This window comes from Arvicanthis niloticus, chromosome X (genome assembly GCF_011762505.2).
Source record: "Arvicanthis niloticus isolate mArvNil1 chromosome X, mArvNil1.pat.X, whole genome shotgun sequence".
In the NCBI taxonomy this organism is placed as follows: domain Eukaryota; kingdom Metazoa; phylum Chordata; class Mammalia; order Rodentia; family Muridae; genus Arvicanthis; species Arvicanthis niloticus.
In genome coordinates this window covers 127,719,976-127,747,103 of record NC_047679.1, presented here as the reverse complement: position 1 = coordinate 127,747,103, position 27,128 = coordinate 127,719,976, and the positions used below count along the sequence as shown (strand labels likewise).

The following is a 27,128-nucleotide window of genomic DNA, read 5'->3' as shown; positions in this document are numbered from 1 at the left end:
GGGTATTAGGACTTCAGGATATAGATTTAGGAGAGAGAAAAATTCAGTCCTTATAAGCATCACCTTAGGGTCTGACATGAATTCACTGAGTGTGTGTAGAGTGTTAGATGAGGCTTTTCTAATGGCCCTAGAATTCGTGATCAAGGAACAGAGATGGAAACTAGCTACTTTTGACAGAATCTAAGGCAAAAGGATGCAGTTTCTGAGAGGTGGGAGGAGCCAAGGGGATCAAGATAGAGACAGCGTAGGCATTTTCTTAATTCTGTCCATTTTTTTTTTTTTTAATGTGAGACAGAAACTCTCCAAAATCTTGTTTCTTCTACTTTTGGGTTGAATCCCCAGAACAGGTGAGAGGCCCATGCTTTCTACAACCCCTAATTTTCTGCTGTGAGCATCCCAAGAGGGTCTTCTCACACTGATGCCTCTTTGGATCAAACTCTGCCTACTGATGCCCCAAGATAGTTAAGGAAAATCTATTGGCTCTAAAAGGGGGCTGACATGTGAACTTAAGCTCATCAAACCTGTTCCTCTATAGTTCAGTTTTCTCCTTTGTAAAATGGCAGTTTTAGGAGTTATACATAATTTGTGGGACCCATTGTAAAACAAAAACACATTATGTCCCCCACTTTTAGAAAGCCCTTACTGTAATGGGTTTCCGTATGGGTTGAAATATGTGTTTAGTATTACATTTTCCTCTTTTTTTTTTCTTGAAAAATGTTAAGGTGTTTGGAAGTTGATGATTCAATGGGTAAAGTGCCTGCTGCACAAGCATGAGGTTCTGAGTTTCTGAGTTTAGATCCTCAGAACCCATGTAAAATCAGGCTATGGACAGTGTGTACCTACAACTCCAGCACTGGATGGGGGAAATACAGCCAGTTGGATCCTGAGAGCTCTATGGCAGTTAACACAGCTAATTGGTGAGATTCTGACTCAAAAGTGATAAAGACAGTTGATGGTGACCTCTGGCCTCTGCACACAGAGATACATACACACATGAACTTGTATGTTTGTCACATACCCAAACAACTAAAACAAAGTTATTAAGCCCTTTAAATCAGTGACAGCTGAGTCTTAAAACTAAGTTTGTAAGCCGGGCAGTGGTGGCGCATGCCTTTAATCCCAGCACTTGGGAGGCAGAGACAGGCGGACTTCTGAGTTCGAGGCCAGCCTGGTCTACAGAGTAAGTTCCAGGACAGCCAGGGGCACACAGAGAAACCCTGTCTCGAAAAACAAACAAACAAACAAACAAAAACCCCAAAAAACAAAAAAACAAAACCTAAGTTTGTAGAGTCCATGTGTGACTACCTAGACTAAATAACCATTAAACCAGCCTAGCTTCCAGCCATCTCCCTTCTGTTGAAATTGGACAGGGGTACACTGTGCGATTATCCCAGAGAATGTACTTGATGAACAGTTAAATGCTGTGCTACAAAAGGAGTTAATTTCCAAAATGTAATGCCTTCCACTTCAAGGCATCTGTTGGGCACATTTAGATTTCTCTGATAGTTTGCACACCAATAGCACTCCTCAGCACCTACTCAGGATCCCCTTGCCCACTGTGTGTCCCCTTCCCTTTTCACTTTGCTTGGCCTTGGGCACTCTGAAAGCACCAGAATCAGAAGGGTAAACATCAGTCCCCGGGGGCTCAGACTCATAGTTGAGCTCACATTTATGTGCTAGAGCTAAAGCACTTTTGTTCTTTGGTAGCCTGGGAAATCCCAGTGTTCCCTAGCAACAAGACCCATTTGGAGTCGTTACTAGGGAAACCCTGGGATTTCCATAGTTACTGAGAGCTCATGCAGCATCTCTTCTATAGCTGAACATATCTGGTATCAGCAGAAGAGGGGGGAAGGGAACTGATCTGCTGCTACCAAAGGGGGTAGGGCTGCTTTCACTGTATCTTATCACTCTACACAGAGGGGCAAACAAATGAGCAGGGCCTGCAAGCATTGTGAATCAGTAGTGCTACCCTCACCACACAGAAACCTCTAAGCATGAGTGATCATTTTGGAGTGATATGGTCTCCTGGGTTTCCATGGTCCTGAGTGTACACAACACAGAAATCACTGAATGCATTGTATCTACTTATCTGTGTTTCCTCCCACTCTGAGAAGGCATCCAAATCTTCTCTTTGGTTGTCTGGGGAAAGAGGAACAACATTTCTGAATGCATGAAATAAAATAGGTACGTTTTAAAAGGAAATAATTTTAATTGAAATACAACTACTAAAATATTTGTTATAGCATGATTTTGTCATAAAACATGTGTCTCTTCATTAATGCATCAAATAATAAAATAGAGTAGCAGGTCTAATTATGGTAATTTCCAAGTACTGACAAGTATAAAGGATATTTGGAAATAGTTGCTTCCACGACTACTGTTAACTGAGGATACTAGGTATTTCTCTTGGTGATAAAATCCTGCTTATTATCTTGTAGCTTACTGTTTGCACCCTTTATTGCTAAAGCTAAATTTCAGTTAGAGGTTGTTAAGAGAAAAAAATATACTTTTCCAAATTTAATTCCACAGACTCTCTAAACTTTATGGATATTGTGGACTCTGGGCTTGAACACAGACAGAGTCACATGTAGTTGTAACATCTTTCAAGAGCTGAGCTATTTAAACAAATAATGCTGAGAACAGCTGAATATACATAAGTCAAAGAACCATGCTGGAGTCTCACTATATACCATGTATATAAATTATCTTAAAATGAATCAAAGACTTAAATTATGGAACAGAACTATGAAGCATATAGAGAAAATGGGAGAAAAGAGCTTCATGACATTAGATATGATCGCTTTTTAAAATATGGCATCAGAACATACATACGACCAAAGAACAATTAGATAAATAAGGCTACTTTAAAAGTAAAACATACCTACATATTAAATGAAACAGTCATTAGCATAAAATGACAATGAAATGACAGATCATCATTAATATAGTTAATATAGTTAGTATATCTGATAGTTAATATATCTGATAATATTTCTGTTATTGACTATACACAAATGACTTGTACAACTGGACAACAACCATGTTTTATGTTAAAAAATAGACAGATGAGGTGCTAAAGAGATTGTTCTTTTAGAAGATCTGAGTTTGTTTCCCAATATCCATATGGCAGCTCACAACCATCTGTTAACACAAGTGCCAGGGCATCCAATCCCCTCTTCTGGCCCTGCACGCATGTGCACTTACACAGAGGCAAAACATTAATACACATAAATTAAAAATAAATTAAAATAGATAGATGATTTAAGTAGCTATTTATCCAAAGAACATATACCATAACATTTTATTCAGTCACAAAGAAGAATGGAATTATGTTATTTGCTGGAGAACTGGTGTGACTGGAGATATTGATATTGAGTAAACTAAGCCAAACTCAGAAAAGCATATATTTCATGCCTTTTTCTCATTTACATAATAAAGAGACTAGTGGGAGGAGAAAGGGGGGAATGAATATGGACAAAGTTAGACATACTTGAAACTGTCTTTATGAAACCCAACATTGTGTATAATAAATTAGATTCCTGGGACTCACATGATGGAAGGAGAAAACAGACTCTAATAAATTGTCTTCTGATCTACATGTATATCCCTACTCACACATAAATAGCATAAAAGTTTAAAGTAAATGTATAACAACACACACAATGGCTAATATGATGCTCAACACCATCAGCCAATCAGAATCACTATGAGATTCCACATTATATCCATCAGAATGGCACCATTAAAAAATAGAAAATATCGCCGGGCGGTGGTGGTGCACGCGTTTAATCCCAGCACTTGGGAGGCAGAGGAAGGTGGATTTCTGAGTTTGAGGCCAGCCTGGTCTACAGAGTGAGTTCCAGGACAGCCAGGGCTACACAGAGAAACCCTGTCTCGAAAAAACCTAAATAAATAAATAAATAAATAAAAATAGAAAATATCAAGTGTTGTTAAGAATCTGGAGAAGCTGGGACCTTTGTACACTGCTTCTGGGGTTCTGAAAAGGTGTAATCTCCATGAAAGATAGTATGGAGATCCCTCAAAAAATTAAAAGTACAATTATCATAAGATTCATCAATCTTACTCATGTATACTTATTCAAAAGATTTGAATTCAGATCATAGCGACACTTTTTAGTGAAGGCTTATGTTTTTTTGAAAACCTACTTTAATAAGGGTTCTCAAATGCTTTGACTTCCCTTCTAGCCCCCTGTCCAAAGGTAGGAGAAAAGATGGTAACTAGGACAAGGAGGGGATATGGACCTGTTTAGAAGTAGTTCTTTGGGGGCAATTCCAATCTCTGTTGTCAGGATACAAGCAGTCCAGTCCAGTACTGTCAGGATACCAAACATGAATCAGTAACAGTGTAACAATCCAGCAGAAACCACCAGTCCTCCACCAAGTTGGCACAAGTCAGTGGGAGCAACCTGGACCAGGTCACAAAAGAAGTTCTCTGCCATGCCTCTCTCAAGGAAGCAAAGACTCGAGACCAATAAAGCATTACAAGGCTAGGTATGCAAGTCCACTGTCACTGTTGAGTCCTACTTACACTCTCTCCAAACATCATGTATCCTCTCACAGGTCTTGCCTCAGCAAAACATCACATGATTGCATCACATGACACAACCAGAAATTTCCACTTCATTTTACATCCTTGTTTTTTCTGCATTAAGCACAATAACCAGGAGGTGGAAATAAGGAACCAAATGTTCATCAGTAGATGAAGATCTGAACAAAATATGATGTATACACATGAAAGTATATTATTTGACTATAAAAAGTGATATATGACAAATATTACAACACGGATGAAGACATTTCCCTAAATGAAATAATCAAACTACTACTAAAGAGTAATTCAAATGCTAAATTTCAAATTATGTGTATTTTATGATAATTAAAGATGAAGAGGCATACATGAGGCAAAGAAGCAAGCAATCTTTTGGCTTGAAAATGCCTTGTTATGGGAGATGGAAGCAGCCAGCCACTTTTAGATTTAAGGTCCACTCCATGGGATGTTAACTCATACCTGATACTACTAAATGGCTAAGAATCTGAGACTAGTTAGGTGATAGGCTTAGGGGAAAACCAAATACTATTATTCTGCTAAAGGAACATAGCAATAAAATGAGTCCAAATGACATACTGCTATACTTACAGATCATTGCATCACTTGAACCCTCATCAGAAAAGCTTCTCCTTGCAGTAGATGGGAATTAACAGAGACCCACAACTGGACAACATGCATAGACTTAAGAGGCTTTGGGGCACTCCATTCTAAATGGGATTTTTAAAAAATCAAAACCCACCTCTCAAGTCTCAAGGATCTATGTGGAAGAGGAGGCAGAAATATTGTAAGATCCAGATGTAGTGGATGACTCCAAAAAATACCCCGTATCTTCCAGGCACAACAGGACTGAAACACATATGAACTTTCAGAGATTGTGGAAACACACATAAAAAAAGACCTGCACAGGTTCAATCCAGATAGCACTCAGCTCTGGGAGAGGGTCTCAGCATTGGGATGGGAAAAGGGCATAGTAGATACACTGATGCAAGAAACTATTTGGAATTGATACCTGCTAGGAAAGGAAAAAAATCTGTTTTTCTCAATTCAGTGTCACTAGGTATATCAAGAACTAAGGAGATCACAGCCAGAGGGAGTTATGCTCTACAATCTACAAGAGAATATCTGGAGATGGGGCATTAAACTGTGAGTCGTTGGCTGTGTAATCTTCATAGACCACAGAGGCTCAATGCCAGAAAGGCATTGCATTTTCCCAGGCTCCTTTGCCAAGAGCCCCACTTCTAACCGTCTTTACTACCAGTCCAACAAAGATGCAAACCTACTTCCAGGTGAGCTAGAGATTAGGAATACAAATAAGTCTGTGTTTGGCAACATGTAGAAAGAGGCCACATTGATTGTTTTGCTCATTTAGTTTTTCATTCGAGTAAATTGTTTTGAACATCCAGTGCACTTAAAACAGATTTTTATATTTTCTAGTTTCCTGAGCTCAAGTTTGCTCTTTAAATATTCAACATTCATAATTAGCTCCTCAAAACTATGACTGGCTCTTTCTACTCTCCTTTTAAACTGCACAAACATCTTAGAAAACTTTGCTATTGTTTTACAGTTATTGTCTCATTTCTCTTCTCCATGAATTGAGAATTTCTTCATTACTTACTCTATATAGTCACTGATTATCTAAGACAATTCACCTTCATTTTGCCATCTTCTTGTATGTTAATATTCCCAAGAATAATTTTTCCATCATACAATTTTAAACATCCATTAAACAATGGTTTCTGTTATAGAGTACAATTCTTTGAGCCAAACAGCTGCCACCTTTACCAGCTCAGCTGTGCCTGCTTACAAGAGACTATCCTCATCAACCCTGTTGACCATTGATGTTCCCTAACAGTAGGAGAGCCATTGGATCCTACTGGACTATTAGTCATGTTTCCCAGACACTTGTACACAATTCTGTTCTAATTGCACATGGTCTTGGAATCTTTGGAGGTGCTAGAGTATATAGGCTGGGAAACGTTAACTGATGAGATTCTATCTATGTGACGAGGGAGAATTGTTGTGGATAGTCCTGGCCTTGTATTTTGATACTAATTCCCCTTTCCTGTGAAGGGCTGCAGAGGAGGTGTGAGTCACTACACAGGTGAATTCTAGTGAACCTTCTGCCCACCTTAAGGTGTAAAATAAAGGCTAGAGCCAGTGATTGGGCAGAAGAAGGAGAGGTGGAGAAATAAAGGTTGGTTGGAAGAGAGCAGAGGGAGGAGGACTGGAGGAAGACAATGGAGGAAGAAGACAACTAAAGAAAGGACAACTGGGAAGCAGGAGGTAGAAGGACAGACTCAGGGGCTGGAAAATCTTCAAGTTATAAGGGTCGAATAGGCTGGGAAACAGAGTAGTGTAGGGGTATCTGCCCAATCTAGGCTTACAGAATATACTCATAATTATTGAGTTGTGTTTTCATTGACCAGTCATATTTGGGTTGGAGATTTAAATATCACCCACTATAGGGAATCCATCATTCATTCTGAGCAAAATTTTCTAGTACATTAGCTTCTGTGGTGTCCATGCTCCTATAAGCAACTCCCCACTCATAAGTACTCTATAAGTAATCCCAATTAGTTCCCCAGGATGAAGCTTGGTGTAATTGTACTTTGGTTTGTTGTTGACAAATGAGGAAATGGAATTACATAACCACTTTGTGGACTCAGTTCTCTCCTCCAACCTTTATGTGACTTCTGGGAATCTAACAAGTTGCAAGTCTTGCTGGCAAGCACATTTACCAGTGAGCCATCTTGCCAGCCTAATATGTTTATTTATTCAAAAATTTCATGTGTAAAGTGTCACATCCTAACAAAAATGTCAAAAGTATAATTTAGCAGTGGCTATGAAGCTAACATAGTTATACAGCACACGAGTCTACATAGAGTATTATTAGCAATGCAGAGCCTCCCATATGAAGTATAATCAGCTTCTATGATAAAGATGTATGATAATTATTTTTCTTTGTTTTACTACCCTTTAAAACATTTATTAATTTTTTATTCCATATGACATTAATTAATCATTTATCATTTTAGTGCTGAGGATCTTAACCAGGGCTTGCACATTACTAGAGATACACTCTAGCTCTGAGCAACCCTCCACCAGCCTGAGTTGAAAATTTTTATCCAGTTCTAATTTTTAAAGAAAATTTGTCTACATGTTTTCTTGAAGTTATATTTGTTGTTGTTTTTGAGACACAATTTTATGTAGCTCAGGTTGACCTTAAATTCACTGTTTAACCAAGGCTGGCCTTGAACTCCAAATCCTCTTGTTACTACCTCCCAAATGCTGGGATTGTTAAAACTCAACTATATTGAGTTTTGACAAATACCTAAGCTGTGTAAGCTAATACAATTATGGTGTCAAACTTTTCTCTGTTCTCAGGAAGCTTTCTATTTAATTTTTTTGGGTTTCCAAAACAGCTTATTGGCTTGATGGATGATTGTTGAGTCTGGATGTACACCCCAGTGAAACTTAGGGCAGACCTGAGTTAAATAGGGAGGGAGAAAGAGGGAAGGGTCTGGGGAAGAATGCTTAATTGGCTCCACCCTCTGGCCTTCAGGCTTCTCATTGGTATTTAATCTCTCTAGGGCTGGAGGCCTGTAGTCACGCCCTCTACCTGTGCTCTTTGGGTGTGGCTGCATTGCCCTGAACGTGACTGAACAGTGCAGGTCAATGGAGTTCCATACCATGTGTTAGGAGCCTGGATTCTGGGAGCACAGTGGAATAGATGCCCATTCCTTACAGGCAATGGATACCTGTTGGGTCTCCGGGCTTTCTGGCCAGTGCTTCGACCAAAACCAGCCATCCTATCATGGTCCTACACCCCACTCTTTTTTCTTTAAAAGGAGGGGCATTTCTGTGTCATCTGTAGTGAAAATTTTGGATGAGGAAGTCAAAAGAGAACACTATGCAGGCCATAGGGGGTAGCACAATTAAGTCACAGGGTAAAAAGAGCTGGGGGTGGGGATTGGGAAGGCAAAGGATCATTGAACCAATTAAACACAGGTGGTGCAGTTTGATGGTAATAACATCTGATTAATCTAGATAGACATGTTTTCCTTACTAACATGTAACTTTTGGCTATTTGACTTTGGCAAGAAAGTTCATTTGTAGCTGGAAGGTCTGAATCTCTCTTCTGTAGAGCTCAGCGTGCATCTCTGGGTTCTTCAGTCAGACAATGTCGATGGAAGAAGGCAGCTTGGTGTCCCAGGCAGGTTCCAGGGGATGGCGTTGTCTCTGCTGGACTTGTGGGAGCACCTATAGGATAATGACAACTGGGAAGCAACACCCTGGAAGGGGGGTGTATGCAAAGAGTGGGTAGCCAGTATTAAATTACTCTGGAGCAAGCACATCATGGTCTGCTGTTGATATCTGTCCCATGGAGAGGCTTTTTCCATGGGTGCCAGCCAGGGGGTGCTCTTGGAGCTGGCTTTACATGTGTCCTCTACTGTAAGGCCCCCATGAAGGGAGAACCTCACCCAAGCCTCAGGAATTCTCAGACACCCATTAACTCACAAGACACTGAACTTGATGCAATCAATAAGTGGTATATTTCAATCAGTATACTGAGGTTAAGACCCATGACCCATGCAGGGGCAGTGGGGTCTGACCCCTGGGCTTTGGAGACAGAATTTAAAGCCAAAAACCACAACTCAGGGGGGAAGCCACAACCCAGGGGGAGTGAAGGAGGGTTATTGGAGAGCACCTGTGGAAAGTCCCAGCCCATTATTCAGTTTGTGACAGGGTACAAGGAACAGTAGACTATTTTCTAAGAGCCTATTTGTAACCAACCATCTATCTTGTGGTCAGCCAAGTTCCTGAAACACAGAGCTCAAGACCAAGTTGACCTGTACTCTTGGTTCTGCCCAGCCTGCTAGGAGATTTTGAAAAAATTTTAACCCTTTCACTACCACCTATAGGGAACGATATAGGCCCATGTTCGGGCAAGCACGGGTGTGAGTCTCTGTTGTGTTGTGGGTCCACGAATCTGCCAACTGGAACTGTGGCTCAGTATGGCAGAAGCAGAAGCATGGGATCTTTGAGTTGGTTCTGCACTGCACAGGTAGGCGCTACGGGGCTCCGTCCGGGGTGTGTGTGTGGGGGGGGGGGGTGGAGTTCTAACTCAGTCTGGGGTGCAGAGCTCTTGGATGGGGACCCCTGGGCAAGAAGGCTTGCGGGGATCGACTGGTCTCAGACTCCTGGGCTCCCAGGCAACATTGAAAGCTGTGGAAGAGTTGAGACTTGGGGTGTGTGGGCTGGGCCAGCCTGCAGCCAAGAGGGGCAAGAGGAAGAGCTCTGGTGGCGCCCTATGGGGTGAGCATCACTCACTTGGCAGGGTCAGCTAGCTTGGTTGAATCGGTGGGGAATGATTATTTTGCACGTTGGTGTGGGCATGGCTTCTTGAATCTTGTTGGGCTGTTGTGATTCCCACAGCTCTAAAGAGACTGGAACATGGGAATCTTGACTGAGTTCACTTCTACACATGCAGCGAGCACTATGGGTCCTTGCCCGGCTGGGGGAGTTCTTACTCAGTCTGGTTCTGCGGGGGTACAAAGCTCTTGAATTGGGGATCCCTGGGCCTGGAGGTGGCCAGGGACCGACTGTCTCAAGCTCTTGCTCTCTCAGACACTGCTGAGAGGCCGCAGAAGGACTGAGACTGGGGACATGTGAGTGCACGACCGGCCGGCCCACAGCCAAGAGAAATGGGGGGCAGAGAAGAAAGAGGCCACGGCAGCACCCGGTGGGAAAGACTTGGTTACTGTACTCACTTAGCAGACTCAGCGGCCGGCTAGCTTGCTAGAAGAGGGCTGTCCCTGTGGCTGGAATGCAGAGAGGTCCTTCACGATGGCAGCATAATAGTTGAGACCTTTTCCACGCTTACCCACGGTATCAATTTCTGTAGTTGTGTAGCTGTTCAAGCCCCACATTGGTTGTGCCAGCTGTGGGTAGAGTGGCTGGGAACTGTTGAGGCCCACATTCTGCCTCAACACTTTGCCTCAACACTTTTGGGGCTAAGTGCTCTGGTCAAGAGAGAGTGTGGCTCTTGGGGCAAGTGACGCGAAGAATGGAGATAAGTCAGGGTGTGATTCAGTCTCTCTTCTATTTTCTCATGTCTCCCTTATTGAAGGGAATTCTGAGGTATTTATATACACAAGCAGGAGAACACAGGTGAAAACACTTTACCACGTGCACCATACAGCTGAGGTCACTAAACAGCAAAACAAGCTATGTGGGATAAACAATATATTTATCAGAGTGTGCTTCAGCTGTTACAGGCTTTTGACAACCAAGTCTTTCATCAGGGTATATGGTTCCAGATGGCTGCAAAGTTGATCTAGCCACTTTCTACTAAAGTCGACTTCCAACAGGTCCCCCTTTTTAAATTTTTTTCAAAAGGGAAGGCTGGGAAAACTTACGGAAACCGTGCCTGTCCTAGGTTGGAACAAAGGACCCCAGCCTCACTTAAGATGGTGAGGCCTCCCTTATTTTAGGGGCAAGGGTCTCGATACGCTCTCTTACCCGTCATTGGCTATCTGGCTTAGCGCGTAAATTAGGGGTTAATCCTCGTCTGTCTTGATGACAGAGGTTTCAGAGTCCCCTACTTCCAGCCTGTAATAGCGGACCTGTATGGGTTTCATTTGTTATCTGTTGCCGTACCAAAGCCATCAGTTTGAACAGCATGAACCCGAGAGACAAGAGACTTAATATCTAAACCGTTGATATAAAAGCAACACTCTTTAAGGCAACACACAACTTCCCCTGTTGGAGAAGTGAAAGGTCTAAGCCTTGTACCCACAAATTTTCAATAGAATTATACCAATGAAATCCTTGAATTTTGCATCAGCTTAGTAACAATTATACAGATAAAGACAGCCTAATATTAACCACCTCAGTCCCCAAGTCCAGGGAATTGGGGCGCCAACTCTTCATTAACTTCTTCAAGCTGAACATGGGCGTTGACTTTTAGAAGAGGAATGAGGGGAAGGGTAAATTGATAAGCATCTGAAGTCTGTCTTAACTGCATCCAGCTGAAGTCCAGGGCATCAGTGAACATGCAGGTGATAAGATTCATCCTCCAAAGCTGTGTATTCTACAGTATACAAATCTCAAAACAAATTTTAGTATCTAGATAATTATTTTGATTCTCTGAAATCTAGTGTTCTGGAGGCCTACCTCTGTCATGTCTGATCCATATAATTCTGGAAGTCATAACTACTACCTTAATGACCTCATCCGAAAACTCATAGAAAAAACTTTTTTTCCAAATTAACCTTTCCTTAAGCCAGTAACCAGAAAAACCTTTACATTGAGTTTTTATCCAGAAAAATATAACTATATAACTCAGAATCACACCCATTTTGAAAGTTAAATCAATTACATTATCATTCTGCTTAGCTCTCTGTCTAGAGCAGCCTTCTATTTATTCCTTGCGTCTTTAAAGCCTTTTTCATCTGTTTTTACTCACTTATTTCTTGCCCCATTTTCGTTACTATAACATTTATTTATTTATCTGTTTGGCTCTCTTGACTCAGAGCAGCCTGCAATTTACTCCTTGCATCTTTAAATCCTTTTTCATCTGTTTCTATTTACTTATTTCTTGCCCCGTTTTTGTTACTATGCAATCACCTTTGTTTCACTTCCGAATTCAGCCAGCTCCGTCAGTCGACTGGTTCTCCAGCGCAGGGTGTCTTCCCCTGTATCCCGCTTACTGGAGCTCTAACATTGAGACTGTCAGTTGACTGGTTCTCCAGCGCAGGGTGTCTTCCACTGTATCCCGCTTACTGGAGTCCCTGTTCAGGCACCACTAATGTTGAGGCCCACATTCTGCCTCAACACTTTTCCTCAACACTTTTGGGGCTAAGTGCTCTGGTCAAGAGAGAGTGTGGCTCTTGGGGCAAGAGACGCAAAGAATGAAGACAAGACAGGGTGTGATTCAGTCTCTCTTCTATTTTCTCATGTCTCCCTTATTGAAGGGAATTCTGAGGTATTTATATACACAAGCAGGAGAACACAGGTGAAAACATTTTACCACGTGCACCATACAGCTGAGGTCACTAAACAGCAAAACAAGCTATGTGGGATAAACAAGATATTTATCAGAGTGTGCTTCAGCTGTTACAGGCTTTTGACAACCAAGTCTTTCATCAGGGTATATGGTTCCAGATGGCTGCAAAGTTGATCTAGCCACTTTCTACTAAAGTCGGCTCCCAACAGGGAACTCTTGAGAGTTCCTCCAGGCAGGAAGTTAGGCACTGTGGCTGTGGCTACAGCAGCTCATTAAAGGCCTTCTTCACGGTTCCTCACTGCACAGCCCCAATGACATGAGAAAGTCCTTGGGTTTCCAAAACGGCTTTATTGGCATGATGGATGATGGTTGAGTCTGGATGTACTCCCCCCCCCCCCCATTCCATTTTCTATTCAGGTTTTTTCTCATCCTATGTAGCCATTCTGGTTTCATAAATTTGTTCTGCATTTTCTAGAATGTTCTATAATTAAAACAAAAACATTTCAATGTTGTTGTAATTTATTCCTCGAGTTTAATGTTTCAGTGTTTTATTTTTGAATTACATTTCATTGGATAGATCACAATTTATTTAAACATTTACATGTAAGGAGATATTGGGTTTATTTATTTCCATTTGGAATGTTAAGACCTTGTGGTGATTTGAATAACAATGGTCCTCATATATTTGAATGCTTAGTCCCTAAGGAGTAGAACTGTTTGAAAGGATTAGAAAGATAAGGAGGTGTGACCTTGTTGGAGGAAGTGTGTCACTGGGGGTGGGCTTTTGAGATTTCAAAACCCCTGCCAGGCCCAGAGTCTCTGTCTGTCTCTCTGTCTCATTGCCTCTCTGGCATGATGATAAAGCTTTCCTTCAAAAGAGTTGCCTTAGTCATGGTGTCTCTTCATAGCAACAGAACTGTCACTAAGACAGAAGTTGGTACCAGGGAATGGGGTGTTACTGGGACTACCCTGTCCATGCTGCTTATTAGTGGCATGTGGATTTGGAACTTCTGATTAGGACAGCAGTTGAATGCTTTTAGTGGGGCTTAGTGGTGCATATCACTAAGTGTTGGAAGACAGTGTTGCTGAGAGCAATGTAAATTATGATGATGTTTCAGAGGAGAACAATAGTAAGTGGCCTAGAGATCTTTCTTATGATATTTTGGTGAGGAATGTAGCTTCTTTCTGCTCTTGTCCAAAAAATATGCCTGAAGCCAATTAAAGAGTTTTGGATTAATGGTATTGGATTTCAGTCTTGATTTGGTCCAGTATTTCCTCACTGTGCTCCCTTTCCTCCCTATGGGGACTAGAGAGTAGAATGTGGAGGTTTGAATAATAATTGGCCCAGATGCTCATATATTTGAATGTTTAGTCACCAGGAGTGGAATTGTTTTAAAGAATTAGAAAGATTAGGAGGTATGGCCTTGTTGGAGGAAGTATGTTACTGGGGGTGGGCTTTGAGATTTTAAATGGCCAAGCCAATCACAGCATCTCTCTCTTCCTGCTGTCTGTGGATCCAGATGAAGTACTCTCAGCTTCTTCTCCAGCTGAGAAGGAGACCATGTCTACTTGGGTGCTGCCATGTTTCCCACCATGATGAGAATGAATTAAACTCCTAAAACTGTAAGCAAGCTCCCAATTAAATGCTTTTTTTTTTTTTAAAAAAAAAAAAATAAGATTTGCCTTGGTCATGGTGTCTCTTCACAGCAATAGAATAGTTGCTAATACAATCCTGCTATAAACATCTTATAAAATATTTTATGCAAATATCTCTGCAGCTTATGTCCTCTTTTATTTTGGAAAGCAGACATTCTGAGATGCATGATTCATGTTTATTTTTCATCTCCATTTAAAAGGTATGTCTTTAGTTAGGTTTACAAGAAATTTGTTTGTAGGAAGATTATTGGAAGCATTTTGGGAATGCTATACATGAGGGAGTACAGTCAGTAGAAAGTACAGGGAGAGTTGAACTATGACTCACTCACCATAGTGAAGCAGTTTTGCTATTTGAGGTTTCAGAAGCTCAAGCTGGACTTGCCTGTGGATCCAGATTATAGAACTCTTCAGCACTGTCAGGGGCAGCCCTGCTTATACACTGAAGGCCTAAAATCAGCAATAGGCCTAAGTCAGCCTGCTAACAGAAAGTCTCGGGTCTCTGTGGAAAAACACTGAAACAGATAGCTATAAGATATTGTAAACAGGCAGCTTTGGTGGAAATTTACCAGCCTGGATAAGAAGAAATAGTCATAGGTCTTGTGGATAGTCATAGACCTTGGGTAGCCTTGGTGGATAGTACCAACTTAGATAAGGACAAGTGAATCATACACAGAGTCATAATGACCTGACCCCTGAAGCTTCACCCAGCTGATACTCTGTTCTGGAAGATATCGTACTCCCCCTGAACACCTATGCTCCTGTGTCATCCCCTTCCCCACATTCTGCATTTTTTTGTATATAACCCCTGTGTGAAAAAGTAAAAATCACGATTTGATCAGACTATAGACATATCATCATTCTTTGTGTCTGCCTATTTCCCTATTCTCTCTTTTAGGTGACCTCCCAGACCCAGTTTAATGCCTGTGAGGCTTTAAGATGAGATGTTCCACCCCCCAGTGTTCAGGGGCTCAAAGAGATCACAGAAGAGAAAGTACTGACTTAAGAGGGAGGCAGGCCTACCAGTTTTTCAGGGCATTGAGGGTGGCTGCCCGGAGCACTTTTTAGAGTGACTCCCAAAGGAGCACCCAAGTGAGACGTCTCCCCCTGGAGATGTTTGAGAGCACTCCTATTCAGAAGGTTACCGCAGTCCACCCAACTGTGGGACAATCCTGGGGAGGATCAGAGCGGCAACGTCTTGAGGTAAAAGGTCCCCAGGACAGGCATTTTTGTGAGAGATTCAAGGAGTGAGTCACCCAGGGAGCAAGGAATTAGGGTTAAGAAAAGTCCTTGTTATATGTTGGAGCATCTTCTGGGTATATGCCCAGGAGTGGTATAGCTGGGTCCTCAGGTAGTACTATGTCCAATTTTCTGAGGAACTGCCAGACTGATTTCCAGAGTGGTTGTACCAGCTTGCAATCCCACCAACAATGGAGGAGTGTTCCTCTTTCTTCACATCCTCGCCAGCATCTACTATCACCTGAGTTTTTGATCTTAGCCATTCATTCTGACTGGTATGAGGTGGTATCTCAGGGTTGTTTTGATTTGCATTTCCCTGATGACTAAGAACGTTGAACATTTCTTGAGGTGCTTCTCAGCCATTCGAGTTTCCTCAGTTGAGAATTCTTTGTTTGGCTCTGTACCCCATTTTTTAATAGGGTTATCGAGATTATAAATAGTATGGTCGCTGTCTTAATCTATTGCTGTGAAGGGATAACATGGCCAGGGCAACTCTTATAAGGACAACATTTAATTGGGTCTGGCTTACAGTTTCAGAGGTTCAGTCCATTATCATCATGGCATGGAGCATGGCAGCAGGCAGGTGTGGTGCTGGAGAGGTAGCTGAGAGTTCTACATCTGGATTCACAGACAAGAAGAGTAAGACACTGAGACCGGCCTGGGCTTTTGAAACCCCAAAGCTTACCTCCAGTGATGCACTTCCACACTTCAGAAGCCTTTCAAATAATGCCATTCCCTAAGCATTCAAATATATAAACCTATGGGAGCCATTTTTATTTTATTTTTTATTGGATATTTTATTTACATTTCAGTTGTAGTTCTTTTAGACAGGAACAGTTCTAGGTCAGGAATTTTGACTGCAGGTTGGTAACCCCATCCCTCCATTTGATACCCAGTCTATCTACTGGAGGTAGACTCTTCGAGTTCCCTCTCCCCAGTGTTGGGCATTTTGGCTAAGGCCACCCCTATTGAGTCCTGAGAGTCTCTCACCTCCTGGGTCTCTGGTACTTTCCAGAGGGACCCCGCACCTCCCACTCTCCAAGACTGCATGTTCATTCTCCTGGCCCTCTGGGCTTCTTACCTGTCCTACCCCCTTCCATGCCTTGATCCTGTTCCCCTTTCCCCTCTGCCTCCCCTCTCCCACCCAGGTCCTTTCCCTCCCTCTGCCTCCCATGGTTATTTTCTTCTAAGTGGCCATTCTTATTCAAATCACCACCAGTCACTCTGAAGAAGAACATGGTACTTCCTATTAACACTATGTATGCATTAGTGTATAACTCTGAAATTGAGCTGGTGGATATTTATATCAGAGAAATAAAACCTTAAGAGGTGTTGTTTTCCATCTCTTAAAGCTTTCAATTGACTGCTCGAGAGTGACCCAATTATGGGTAATCCACTTCACTTGATTTAAACATTAATCATAGCTACAAAATACATTCACATTTTCCGGTCACACCTATCAGGTTAGCCTTTATATACACATAAAAGTAGAAATGCCAAGATGTTTTCTCTTTTATTGGTCAAGATATTAAGGCAAAATTGGTTTTCAGTAGCATGTTCTGACCTGGTCATTATGTCCCATATCTGGTTTATTGTAGACCTAGCATTCAGAGCCCCAATTCCATAGAACACACATCTAAACTTTACTACACACTCACTCCCCCAACTCCTTGCCATAAGTGTTTGGGTTTATTTTCATTATCATTGACCACTTGCTATAAAAATCATTTCTTTGTAGTTGGCTACTGTACAGCACTCAGGGCTCTGGACAATTGTAGATGGTTCTGAGGTCTCCTACCCTGCTCTTACATTACTTGTTGTTCAGGCCATCCTCCAGAGGATGGAGCTCTACTTCGGTTAGCCATGACTTATCTTCATTCTGCTTTTCAGCTGCTGATTACGGGCAGATGGTATTGGCTCTCTCCCTTTCTTAAGATTAAGAGGAGGGGTTCTGAGTTCTAAGGCTTTCCCCTTCAAACTCTGCTGATGGTTTCTGTTGTGTTTGGTGTTATGAGCATCTGGAAGGATAACAGGAAGAATTATGTTTAGTTTGCAGAAAAAGGTGGAGGAAGGATTAAAAACTGGAGATTTATAGAAGGTGTATAGCATGAGGTGTGTGTTCCAGGAGAGGAGTATCAGGCCAAGTGTTGTGGGAGATATTTAAATCTCCAACCCAAATATGACTGGTCAGAGAAAACACAACTCAGTAACTATGAATATATTCTGTAAGCCTGGATTGGGCAGATACCTTTGTCTCTGTTGTCTTCCTCCTTCATTGTCTTTCTCCAGTTGTTGAGCCAAAAATGTTGAGGCCCACACTGCCCGGCTTTGGGGGCCAAAATGTTGTGGCCCTCTCCGCTCCACGCTTGGGGGCCAAAATGTCCGGGACTGCTCTGGGGCTTCAGTTTGCGGGTCATGGTCTATCCAGAGAGAGAGGGGGGATAAAGGGAAAGAGACTTGAAGAACGAAGACAAGACAGAGGTTCTGATCAAGTCTCAAGTCTCCTTTATTGAAGGGAAATCTGGGGTATTTATACGCTTTTGCCACGTGCCTTGTAGGCTTGTGGATACCACGTGCCTTGCAGGTGTGGATATGACGTAAGCCTTACAGGCGTCTATAGCGTGGATAGCACGTGCACCTTGCAGGCCTGTATGGCGTGGCTAGCACATGGATAGCACGTGGATAGCACGTGGATAGCACGTGAACCACATGCCTTGCAGGCATGGATACCACGTGGGCCTTGCAGCTGGGGGCACTAAACAGCAAAACAAGATATGTGGGATATCAGAGTGTGCTTCAGCTGTTGAAAAACCAAGTCTCTTGTCAGGGTATATGGCTCGAGATGGCTGCAAAGCTGATAGCTGCTTTCTGCTAAAAGTCAGCTCCCAACATCCAGTTGTCCTCTAGTCGTCCTCCCCCTGCTCCTTTCCCACCAACCTTTATTTCTCCACCCCCTTCCTCTGCCCAATCACTGGCTCCAGCCTTTATTTTACAAATTAAGATGGGCAGAAGGTTCACTAGAAATCACCTGTGTAGTGACTCACACCTCCTCTGCAGCCCTTCACAGGAAAGGGGAATTAGTATCAAAATACAAGGCCAGGGCTATTCATAATAGCCAAGGAATCAAGGAGAATAGGAGGAGGGCTTTGGATGGCTCAGATCACCTTGATATTGTCCCTGGAGCTGGGTTGGGAGGGAAAACTTTCATTTTCTTCCATCTTTCCGTGTTTGAGGTCACTTGTTGAATTTCAGTAATATGTGTTGGTGGTTTTTTGCTCATATTCTGCATCTATACTGCTTAAGATTCTGTTCCAGATCTCCTGCCTTCTCTCTCTTTATCTATTTCTCTATCTCTCTATCTCTGTATCTTTCTATCTATCTCTCTTTACAGGGTAGGGGAGGCCATTCCTTTAGGCTTTGTTTGATCAGCAGCCATTCGCCTAGCCACAAGGGTAGGAGGGACTTAGATTATCACTGAATCTGGGTCTGGGGGAGAGGGAGGGCAATATTCATAGCATATTACTTTGCCACATCTTTGAGGTGGAGGGTACTTCGGGCTCCAATTCATTCTGGTTGGAATAAGGGGTTATTTCCTTAGTACCTCTAGGCCTTTCCACTGGCCTTCTATTTTCCATATCTACTTATGTTAAATTTCAGTAAATTAGATGGGAATGAGAAAATGTCTCATATAATTGTTTCCTTTAGGCATCCTATTCAGCTCATGCTAGTCTTTTCCACCATTCATAATTACCTAGTGCTCATATATCTTACCTAAAACCCTTCCAAGACTGATATAGTTATATTTAGTATATTTGGAGATATGGAGATATGCATGATCCTACTTTCTTTCAAAATTACATTTCAATTAAATTAATTGTGTGTGTGTGTGTGTGTGTGTGTGTGTGTGTATGTGTATGTGTGTGTGTGTATGTGTGTGTAGGTCAGGGGATTGAACTCTGGTCCTCAAACTTGATGGCAAGCACCTTTATTCACCAAGACATCTCACCAGCCTGATTCATCTTACTTCCAGACTACAAATGTTTTGTACATCCACTTAAGGCTACTACCAGAGAACTTTTCTATCCATTTTCTTTTTTTTTTTTTTTTGTCGTTATGACTCACTTCAGTTTTCTGTTGTTCAATTTGAAGTCACTGTCTTCTAGCTGTCAGTAAATAATCTTTTCCTCTAGGCATTCCTATTTTCTTTCAGATATGTGGATCATGTTGGTCTCAGTAGGTGAAATATGGAGGTCAGGATTTTAACAATGTGGGGGGGGTGAGAAGTCATTCTTCAGGAAACTACTATGTAAAAGTGAACATATAATGTTTCTTGGTAGGTGCCTTAATAAGTTTTTTTCTGATGTTATGATAAAATACACTGACAAAATGAACTTATGGGAGAAAGGGTTTATTGTAGATTGAAGTTTCAGTTAAAAGTCCATTATCATGAAGAAGTCACAGTGTGTAATTTGAGAAAGATGATAACATTATATCTATAATAAGGCATGCAAGCATAGTCATGCTCAATTAGCTTTTGTTACTCTTATACAGTTCAGAATCCCCTGTCTAGGGAATGGTATTACCCACAGTGGGTGAGTCTTCCCACTTCAATTAATATAACCAAGACAATTGTCCATAGACATGGCCGCAGGCCAACCTAACCTACAAAATTCCTCACTGAGACTCTCCTTCATAAGTGCTCCTAGATTGTGCCAAGTTGACAATTAGTACTAAACACCATAGACCCCCAGATGATTAAAGGGGGGAAAAGTAAACTATCTTTACACACAGATCATAGTATATACAGAAAATTCTTTCAACCTGAAGAAATTCTTTTAAAACTAATGGTGAAGTTTAGCAAAGTTACATAAGATCATCAGAAAAAAAAATATATTTTATAATGAACATTTGGAAATTTATGGTGAATTTAAAAATTACATCTATTTAGTGTGTGTGTGCATACACACACACACACACACACACGTGCACATGTACCTAAGTGTGTATATACATGCACCTCAGTGTGCATGTGGAGGTCAGAGGACAAATTGTAGGATTTGGTTCTTTTGTGCTTTGTGGGTACCAGGAGTTGAAGTTACCTCATTACTCACTGAGCCCAAACTTATGGTGAAAACAGCTTTAGCAAAATAAAACACTTAGGAATGAATCCAGCACAGATATGAAAAAAATGTGCACCAAAATCTACAGAATAAAATAATAAACACCTAAATATATATAGAGATATAGCTTGTTGAAGAACTAAAAGATGATATTGTTGAGATAGCATTTCTAAAAATTCACTGAAAGTTTTCAGAAAATCCCAACCAAAATACAGATGTAAAGTTTCAGCTCAGAGAAAATTGCTATATAACACTCTGAGATTTTATAAAGGACACAAACCTATAGCAATCTTATTCCAGAAACTGATGAATCTCAACTAAGGTCAAATTAAAAAACCCACACCAAGACATATCATCACCAGAACATAAGAAATTTAAATAAAGAGAAATTATTTTTAATTTTAGTTTTAAATTATGTGTTTATCTGTGTGTGGGTGTATGCAGGTGTCCATAGAGACCCTGCTCTATTTGACTGTTCAATATTCTCAGGTTCTTCCCTCCACTGTGTTAACCATTGCATCTTATCTAGTTAAAACCCTGTTTCACACTATTAGCAGTTATATGGTGTGACTACTGGGAAAGCTGAGGGTGATCTAGTAACTCTGGACCACCCTTCCTTTCACGCTGGCAGTGTAGTTGGTTCAAGATTAACCCTTTCTTTTGAAACAGGCTTTTTGATCAGCCTGTTCTGCCTTTTTAGCTTTTCTCTGACCTGACTGCCCTCCAGCACAGTTCCCTCTTTCCTCCTGCAGGAAACTCCTACTCTCTTGCTCAGTCACCATGACTAAACCCTCTTGTTTTCCTCTTTCCTGTGCTCCTTGCCTCCCCAGTGCTTCTATTTTCACCTGAAATTTTTCCATTTGCACAGCCAACTGCCACCTTTTCTTTGAAACAGAATATAGGATGAAGGAAAAGAAAAAAAAAAACAGATAATTTTCTGGGAGCAGAGCAAGAGATATCCAAGTGATAGCAGCTACAATAATTTTTTTTACTAGTGTCTTCCAAAAAAAAAAAAAAAAGTACTACTCCCTTATCCCCTTCTATTTTCTCCACAGCATTTGAAATCAAATTTCCCATTCTGCCTAACCCCATGTCTGGGTGCCACTTGTGGCTGGTCTTTGCCTCTTTGTGGGTTCTTCCTTTTTCTACTCTTCTCCACCTCCTTTCTCCCCACCATTTTAACCCCCTAATACTAGACAAGAAAGAAAAAAAGGACAGAGAGGAAAGAAAAGGGATCCCTAAATGAAGTCAGAAATCAGAAAGGGGGAGATGTTATCATTAGACTACTTTCTGCTGATTAGGGGCGTTCCTTGGGATAAGTTTGATCTTTGCTGTCAGGATATCTAATTTCTTCTTTTTGTTTCTTCTTCATGTATGACTGTTTAACAAACCAGGACAAACAACAACTAATCAACAACCCACCTATCAGGGCCATAGCATTTATATACCCTCTGAAAAATTCCCAGAATCATACAATGTCACACAATTACAGAAACTATCTACAGCTGACAAAACCTCACCTTTGCTAGAGTATGAGGCAGTCTGAAGTAGCCTCATACCCCACACCTGAGATTAAAACAAACACATATAATATTCTGTGTTTTTTAAAGAAACAAAACCTTCAAAACTTTTATTACGTGTGTGTGTGTGTGTGTGTGTGTGTGGTCTCTGTTGAAAGGAACGAAGGCATATTGAATTAAGGCTCACACTAATGACCTTATTTTACATTTTACATCAGCTCCCCCATTACAGACTCAATATTCATATATAGGTACAGTCTCAAGTATTGGAGGTACAGATTTTTACATATGAATTTCATAACTGGCACAATTCTACCTACAATAACATTCATTTCATTCCAACCATGTCATTTATAAGCCATACAAAAAAAGAGAGAAAATAAAAAAGAGAAAAAAAAACCATCCCCCCAAACCAAAATAACCAAACCAAACCAACAACAACATGCAACAACAAAAACAGAGCATTTGTTTTGTCTTGCCCAGGTATACCTGGACATGGGGCTTTCCCTGGAGTGTGGCTGATATACCCAGTGACCCTTAATTGAAAGTAAAAGACTTTTTTCCCTTTGCCAGCAAGTATCAATTCCAAATAGTTTCTTGATTAGGGGTGGGGTTCTGTGTCCACTTCCCTCTCACAGTGCTGGACCTCCATCTGGCTCAGTGATTTTAATATTACTTTTCAAGATGCTAGCATCACCTAGGACATAAGCCTCTGGGTATACCTGTAGGGGTTTATCTAGATAGGTTAGTCTCTGTCCATGCCTGTGGCTGGTTATCTTGATTGAGTTAATTTATGTGAGAAGACATAATGTAAATGTGGGAAGCATCATTTCCTAGCCTGGGCTGAGGTTCTGACTAAAAGGTTGCAGAACAGGGCATTCTCTTTATTTTCTCTGTGGCTGTGGATGCAACTTGGACAGCTGCCTCAAATTCCAGCTTTTAGGATTTCCCCACAGTGATGAGCTTTATCAAAAAGTTGTGAGCCAAAATAATTCCTTTCTCAAGTTATTTTTGTCATTTTCTGAATTCTCTTCTATTTAGATCAGTGGGTAACTTATAAAGAGAAATTTATTTGGAAATGTATTTAGTATTAGAGGCTAAAAAATCTAAGAAACCAAACTCAATTCTGATAAAGGTCTCATAGCAGCCAACACTATAGGAGTGTGTGCAGGATGGGCATATCAGGAATCCAGAGTGTGATTCCGGGGTGAGGCTCTTTAAAATTTTTTTTTGATTTTGAAAATGATAAAGAGTGTTTTGCCTGTATGTATATACCATGCACATGGTACATGTGCATGTATCATGCACAACATTCATGCTTGGTACCTGTGAAGGCCAGAAAAGGGCATCAGATTCCCTGGAACTGGAGTTATAGACAGTTGTGGGAGTTACAGATAGCTGCTATGTGGGTCCAGGGAACCAAATCTGGGTCCTCTGTAAGAGCAACTGAGCCATGTCTCCAATCCAAAGGCTAACTCTTTTAATATCAACTTCTTGCAAGAAATCCCTAGGGTCCCATGGTAATTATATCAATTATTCCTAAGAGGACAATGCTCCCAAAGAATTCTCATTTTACTCAACCTCTGCATCACACTGAGGACCACACTTCTTGCATAAGATCTAGATGAGGATTCTTGTCTGTCATATCCATCTGATATTCAAAAGGAACTTTTTATGGTACTGGAAAGATAACTCAATGATGATAAGGACATACTTTTTTTCCAGAGGAGCCAGGTTCAAATCCTAGCACCCACAGCAGGTGTATTACAACTGCTTGTAACTTCAGCTCTAGGATCATCTTGGGACTCCTAGAGCACTGGCACTGACATGTGCAGACCTACACATAATTGCTAACAATAAAATAAAAAAACCCAAATAACTTCAGAAGAAACTGTTCTGAAAATGGAAAAGGAACTGCTCATAATTAAAATATTCACTTTTTGGGCCTAAGACACAGCATGAAATCATTCCTTTGGTCTAAGACACCTCATTTCTTCTTTATATGGCTGATGCTGATAGACCTTACCATTTATACGTAAGGACAGCTCTAGTTTTTCCTAGTGTTCCCCTGTGAACATTGGTCCTTGCAAAGAACAAGTCCTCAATGAATCAGCCAGTAAGTAGTATGACTTATTTCTATTGCCATTTTATTAAAAGAACTTGCAAAGCAAAACCATCACACATTGAAATTAACCAGACACAAACTATACATTTCAGTGAGCTTTTCTACAATTTTGATGAGGGGGAAAATAAGAATTACCTTTTTCTTTCATTGTTCTCTATTTCTTGACATTGGATATATTACTAAGGTCTTTCACAATTCAGGTTAAATTCATATGCAAATGTTAACCTTATTACAGACCATAACATAAGATGGGAAGTTTTGTTACATAAAATAACAAAATGGAAAAAATACTAAAAGTTCCAAGTTAAATCGAAGAATTGGAGGCTTTATTCAGGAAGCTTCTGAATATGGTGGCACTAGAACTTATATTGGCCAAGGCAATATGCTACTTGTGGTGGCAATTCTAAACAAAATCTCATGTTCTCTCAAAGCCTCTAAATACAGGGATAAGAAGAATCTGGAATCACTTAGTTAATCCTGCTGATCTGAGCCAAAAACTCTATGACATCTACACTTCTGGTTTCAGCATGGGCCCTTGGACTCCCATAGGAACTCATAGTGAGAAGGATCACTGTCAGGCACCAGATTGTATATCAGATACTCTTCCTGTACAAAAGTTTCAGTGAAAAGCTTCTTGGCATTCCCAGCTACATAGTGATTTTCTATGAAACTTACTCCCATCCTATTTAGCGCTCCCCAGATAACATCCTCACAGACATGGTGGTCTGTCATGCATGCAGATGACACCTAGGGCAATTATTAGGAGGCCTGTCTTGGGTATGCTCTGGACATCAGAAAGCATTCCATCATAGGTGAGCCCCAGGGCAATGGCAAAGGCATAGGTGTGAACAACAGGGTCCACTTCTATCATATCAATGCCAAAGACCAGCTTCAAACCCTCAGAGGCTTCATTAAAGATTCTACTGTAATATTGCTCATCATCTTTGATAACCTTTTCTACAGTCTGTGCCTTGTTGGTCAGCTCCTTCATTCTATACTTCTTGAGGAGCAGGAACTGCACCATATCAGTTGCCTTTGAACTTAGTGCATACTGCAATACCATGGGCTCTTCCAGCTCCATTTAGTTGTCAGAGGCCTCATCAGATGGGGATACTGGTATATTGGCTACACCAATGGGTGGAGATAAGGCTCTCTGAGGACTCTGGTGATAATTTGATATTTCACCAGCAGGCATCTTCCTGGGGAGGGTTGAGCTAGTGGAGGAGGAGGTGTTATTGTCAGTGGACTCTTCTCCCTCAGCCATCAAGCCCTGTTCTCTTCCAGCCTGAAATTCTCCCTGAAATGAGCAACACTGCTTCTTCTGAGGATGAGACATGATGCGTTTCCTTGCAGCTAGCAGGCAGGAGGCTGGGCAGGATCACAGTGATACAGACTCCGACCTGGGGCAAGAAGAGGACTGTGTTAGAATACTTTGCTGACAGTTACACCCTGAAACCTCTCAAAATGGTCTTTTACAGTTTTTTTCTTGGGTACTACTGTATGGCCCTAGAGGAACCTGTCTTCATCTCAGTCCTATTACTTATGAGACTGAGGGAAGGAATGAGAAGTGTCTTCAAAGCACAGCCATGTTACAGAGCTTGACACTCCAGTGGGGGCAGGGAAATGTGGAGTCCCTGTGTTCTGGGGTGGGTGGGGCCCTTGGTACCTCACCTTCAGTCCTGACTCTGCTTGGCCTTCCTCTATGTCTGACCAGAGGATCCTGCTTTAGACCAAGCCCCTGGAGCTCCTGTAAGAGATGTTGAGGCATCCTGAACTGCAGACTCTAAGAACACTGGGTGGCTGGCCCTGATAGGAGAGGAGAGCTGGACTATGAGGAGCACCTCTGTTGTCTCATATGATACTCTCTGTAGTTATTCTAGGCTTTCAATTTTGCACTGTTAGGATCTGAACCTCACTTCTCTGCTGGCCCGAGGGCACGCTTCTTGCAGTGAAAATTCCACAGCTCAGAGATGGAACAAAGTAATGAGGGAGACTTCTATCTGGCCAAACTTGCCTGGGATGACAGGAAAAGGTAACACATTTTACTAAAGCCCATGTATTTTGGGAGGTGGAGCCTGTCTCATACTTACCTTGATAAGTTTCAAGGACTGAACTGCTTCCCCTGATGAGCTGAACCCACCTTCCTTAATGTGGAGGCTTATTTCTGTGAGAAAGAAGAAAAGGCAAGTGAGGGAAAGGAATCCACCTACAGTCCCTAGGTTTTCTCACAGCCAACAGAAGGGCTAGGTCCCCTGTGGTTGGTTGATGGGACTTTCTCAGTTCTCAACTTGAGTCATGACATACCTGAAATTTTTTTCTGATGACCCGAGTTAAGATCTTGATAAGACCTTTAGCTCTCTGAGAGTAATGCCCTAGAAACAGATAAAGGGCTTAGACTGGTGGCCTTATTCAGGACTGTGGGGGTGACAAGTTGCAGTGTGGATTTCTGTGGGGACCCTGTATGTGCTCTGGACTGGAGTTACCTTCAGTCAGCTCTTGGTGTCCTTACCTTGACTCTTGCCAGATCCTTTAACACCCGTGTCTAGCTGAGATCACTCACTGAGGTTAAATTCCTAACCAGGATCCCTAAATCCTGAAAACTCTCAGGAGTAGTGAACAGATGCTATATCCCTTTGGCCCTGCAAAAATATCTTCAGGTTATCTACATGACCTGGATTCATCTTGCATATATGGGGTTTCCTAAGTCTACTTGAAGTTTATTCATCTGATGTGTCCTTCCTGACATCTCTGCTTTATAGCAGACCTCATCCCCCAGTGATTCTGCAGAACTGACCTCACTTTTCCCTAACACGCCACAGGCTATAGTGAAGGTACACTGCACCTGGCCACTCTCCCTAGAGACTACCAAAGCTGACAAGAGTGTGGAGGTAACC

At 41.6% G+C, this 27,128-nt stretch overlaps 1 pseudogene; it reads right to left on the bottom strand.

Annotated features, from left to right (window-relative positions):
• Positions 1-24,827: 24,827 nt before the first annotated feature.
• Positions 24,828-25,570, bottom strand: LOC117694143 (melanoma-associated antigen 10-like; annotated as a pseudogene).
• Between the last annotated feature and the right edge of the window lie 1,558 nt (positions 25,571-27,128).